Source organism: Palaemon carinicauda, chromosome 23 (assembly GCF_036898095.1).
Source record: "Palaemon carinicauda isolate YSFRI2023 chromosome 23, ASM3689809v2, whole genome shotgun sequence".
Classification (NCBI taxonomy): domain Eukaryota; kingdom Metazoa; phylum Arthropoda; class Malacostraca; order Decapoda; family Palaemonidae; genus Palaemon; species Palaemon carinicauda.
Window position 1 is genome coordinate 49,272,545 of NC_090747.1, and position 5,559 is coordinate 49,278,103.

A 5,559-nucleotide genomic window follows, 5' to 3' on the forward strand; every position below is an offset into this window, starting at 1 on the left:
TGTGTGTTTGCATGTGTGTGTGATGTGTTTGGAGGTCATTTTTGTGTGCTTGAGGTTGTCTTTACGTTCATGAGCGAGAATATCAGTGTTTATATTTTGATGAAATGATATGTGTTTTTTTTTTATATTGTAATGAATACTACTAAAATGGCATAAAACGTAGAAACCAAATGCCAAATTACAGCCAGCTGCTGTGTGTTACCAGCATCTTCCTAAAGACGGGGTGCCAGTCACCAGGTGATCCCTATGTTAATCACTTACAGAGGCATGCTATATTGCGATAAGACTTGGAGCTGTTCGGTGGATTATAATTCAGTGTTGAGGATTGGTGAAAACTGGCGGGGAGAGACTGCAGGAAGGGAGGGTAAGGATACAGGAGGCCGTCTTTGGATGATTAGAAATATGCAGCGTAATTAGACTCGTTTTATGAGTATTTTACCATAAAATGAGTTAACTTATACCTTAATAATAATAATAATAATAATAATAATAATAATAATAATAATAATAATAATAATAATAATAATATTTATCGAAAATTTACAGTAAATAGAACTATAATAATTTTGCTACTCGGTTTTGATCTAGGGTTTGTCCTAAGGCTAAGATATTATATGGATATTGTAGGAATTAGATCCTTATAGTTGGTTACAACTTTGATTATTTTCATTCTCGTGAAGGTACCTAAACTTTAAACTTCCCCTTAATGTAGTAAGAACAAATTATGGAGGAAAGAAATATCTTTCTTATTTTGGTGTTCATTAATCATATTTTGAGTTAATACTACCAGTCCTGTTGTTTTTGTATATATTATAATTTTACAACTTCGCCAATTATAATTGAACAATATTCTATTTCTGTTTAATTATTCATATATGCTTTATTTGTTTGATTTGTTTTTGGTTATACTTTTTAAAGACGCGAGATTTTCTAATGGAATTGTCTTCAGTTTTTTGGTCTGACTTTCTGGCAGATTTACGATAATGATTTTCGTTGACCATTCAATTGAACGCAGCGCACAGGATTAGCTCATTTTGAAAGAGAAAGGTGGGAAATGGTATGTCTTTGAAGTAGATATTTTCACACTTCATTGGATACTTATTAGGCTACTATTGACGAATCAAGTCATATTATTTCACTGACAGCTAATAATGATGCATTTTTTTTACCATAAGACGTAGTTTGGTATTGATTATTCTACATCAATTGATAAGATTATCATCGTATAAATAATGTATATATCAAACGCAAATGAGATATGTAATTTTAAATAAATTTGTAAAAGTATGTTTTTCTCACGTTCAGCTGTGTGCGTTGTTCTAATCAAAACAATTTCTTAAAAAGGCTAAAAATGTATAGACGAATAATTATAATCTTACTGTTCCAAAAATATCATTTTAATTTGCAATAATTTAAAAAAAATCGTACTAAGAAATATATCTGATTTTTGACAAATTATTCCCTTATATTTACTGCTTATTAATGTATACACATATCCGTTATCAAGCGTTTTGAAAGATTTTTTTTTAATCCTTCTTACATCTTCATAATAATAATAATAATAATAATAATAAAGATAATAATAATAAAAATAATAATAATAATAATAATAATAATAATAATAATAATAATAATAATAATAATAATAATAATAATAATAATAATAATCTATACATACAGAGCAATGGTGTGATATAGACTTTATGAAATAGCAATCTATATCTAATTTATATATTCCACAAGACAGACTCTAGCGATTTGGATTATCTGTAAAGAATGAGCGCAAACTTTCCCTCATGATAGAGAAAACAGCCTTCACAGAAAGTCAGGTGTTTTATTTCTTATCAAGAAACGATTTGCATTTCTATTTGTGTGTTGAGTGTTTTTAATCTATCTGCGAGAGATTATTACAAGCTGGGTCGTTTATCGATAAAATAGATGCTGATAATCATAATACATGTCCCCAACCAGGTATCCCATTTGCTATCTAAAGTTAATGGAACTTTTTAATTTGGTTTTTCTACACATATATACATAGATACATACATGTGATAGTTTTTGTCAATAACATACATGATGTTATAAAAGGATTTCCCATCTTGGTTTGTAATACCACAGGAGAGTAAAGTAGTTATCAAATGGTGTTCCTCTAAAAGTAAATAATATATATATATATATATATATATATATATATATATATATATATATATATATATATATATATATATATACTCATATATGTGTATATATATATATATATATATATATATATATATATATATATATATATATATATATATATATATCTATATATACACATACATATATATATATATATATATATATATATATATATATATATATATATATATATATATATATATATATATATATATATATATTATATATAAAAATATATATATATATATATATATATATATATATATATATATATATAAATATATATGTCTTTATATATATGTATGTATATATATATATATATATATATATATATATATATATATATATATATATATATATATATATATATATATATATATGCAGTATATATATGAAGAGAGAGAGAGAGAGAGAGAGAGAGAGAGAGAGAGAGAGAGAGAGAGAGAGAGAGAGAGAGAGAGTGATGCTATTGCACATGTTCAAGTTCACATATTATCGACATATATTTTATCATTACCTTGTTCTTGTAACCGTTAAGGTAGTTTTTAGACATTTGAGGTAATGTCACCTTATTTGCAACTTATAGTTTTATTTATTATTCCTTTTATATCCTACATTTTTCCAACCCTTCTCGCGTTCAGTTTGTCTTTCCTGAATGATGAGTTTTCCCTGACGATGTGTTAAGACTGACGTGCCCGAGAATAAAGTGAAAAAATAGGGTTGATTTATTGGCAAATAAATCAACATACGAATGCCAAATATTTTTATTTTATTAACAATGTCTTCCATTTAAATCATCACAGCTAAATCTGTTTTCATTTCACCAAATTTTGGTTTTTATCTTATAGATCAACAAGTTCTAAAAGCTATCTTTTCAAATTTCATAATGACCATCTACTAGCAAGTTTCTTTTTAACAGCAATCTTCAATATTCTCGATATTTTTTTTTAACAATTTGAATTTATATTATTTAATATATCTATTTAAGTAAACTCTACTATGTGAACGGAATTAAAAAATAAAAAAGATCTTATTGAAAGAACTTTATATAGAAATGAAATATATAATTCTACAATTAATACGTCAAGTTTCTTCACTGAGAAATATATCCATAACTTTTACGTTTTTTTTTATTTCAAGGATTTTTTCTGCTTAGCCTTGGATTGTAATGTTATTTTAGCTCTTAATCACGATTTTCATTTTCTAATTTTCCACTTCCTTTCATTTCCCTTTGTATTTTTCTTCCGACTGACTTTTTATTACCATACTAGTTTCTTCATATACTTTTGCATTTAGTTTTTCTTATTATGAGTTCACAAAGCAAAATTAGGTTTTCTAATTTTGAAATAGTTAAATTAGAGATTAGAAGCATACGTTTCATCAAAACGATAAGTATAAGGAAATTGGAATCCTTTATCGATAACATTCGCCGGTATAAACATATTAATAACTAACAATTGGAAGTATACATATTTTACATATAACTAAAACAGAAAAAGGTGTATGACTATGACGATTAAAGTTTAGAAGTTTGAATGAAGCTAAATCTCTATAAAGAGACATTAAAATATTTGTTTTTGATAGATATTTGACATAAATTCAGAAAATAAAAGATTAGTGGCACTTGTCTAAACCTTTGGTTGTTGTTAATGAAATTAAGTAGGATATCATTAAGGCGATTTGCATAATGCCTCCAAAACAGAAGAGTTGAAATAGACGTGATCCTATCTGTTTAATCAATCAGTCTTAATAACAATATATGTTTTAAAATTCTAAAAAGTTTACCCTCTCTCTCTCTCTCTCTCTCTCTCTCTCTCCTCTCTCTCTCTCTCTCTCTCTCTCTCTCTCTCTCCTCTCTCTCTCTATATATATATATATATATAATATGCATATATATACAGTATATATATATATATATATATATATATATATATATATATATATTATATATATATATATATATATATATATATATTTATTTATATACACACACACATATATATATATATATATAAATATATATATATATATATATATATATATATATATATATATATATATATATATATATAAATATATATATATTTATATATATATATATATATATATATATATATATATATATATATATGTATATGTATATACATATATATATAATTTATATATATATATATATATATATATATATATATATATATATATATATATATATATACATATATATATATATATATATATATATATATATGTACATATATATACATGTATATATGAAGATATTTATGAATATATATATATGTATATGTATATATATATATATATATATATATATATATATATATATATATATATATGTGTGTGTGTGTGTGTGTGTGTATGTGTATGTATACATATATAAGTAAACCAAATATTAGTGACACATGTTTAAAGCTTTAGTTGTTGAACAGGGAGGAACAAAGAGGAGAAATTTCATTATGCTTGTACCCACCAAAACTTGGGGAAACGTTATGGTATACATATATATATATATATATATATATATATATATATATATATATATATATATATATATATATATATATATACTGTATATATATATATATATATTTATATATATATATATATATATATATATATATATTATATATATATATATATATATATATATATATATATATAGATTATTCTTATTATTACTATTACCATGAAGTGATAATAATTTTCACACATTACTGTAAAAGTAACCGAACATTTATTTTTCTCCCTCAAAAGAAATGAGAGAGAGAGAGAGAGAGAGAGAGAGAGAGAGAGAGAGAGAGAGAGAGAGAGAGGAGAGAGAGAGAGAGAAGAGAGAGAGGAGAGAGAGAGAGAGAGAGAGGAGAGAGAGAGAGAGAGAGAGGAGAGAGAGAGAGAGAGAGAGAGATGGTTTTGAGGAGTCATAAAGCTCATTGATAGATGAATATGTCTTTTAATAAAAAGAGAAATTAGGAAATGTACTAGAGGAATGCAAGATAGTATTTTCTTCAATTCCGTCATACATACTAGAATTCAAGTCCAGGAAAAAAAGTAACATTCTTGTGCACACCAGAAATCTGAAAGAACCACAACTGAGCATTCAGATCTATATGTCCTGAGGAAGTTTTATTTTGATTCACTTAATTATCACGTGAAGTGTAAAGCATTTAGATATACTGTATATCTTATAAATGATGGAAAAATAACCTTGAAGGTCATCGTCATAAAACTTCAAAGTTTTCGCATACTGTCTAACTAATTATGTAAGATCATTAACTACTTTTTATTGCTCAACAAAGAACGATAAAAATATTAAGATTACAAAATGGACAGATATGAATAAAATGAAAAATAACATGTAAA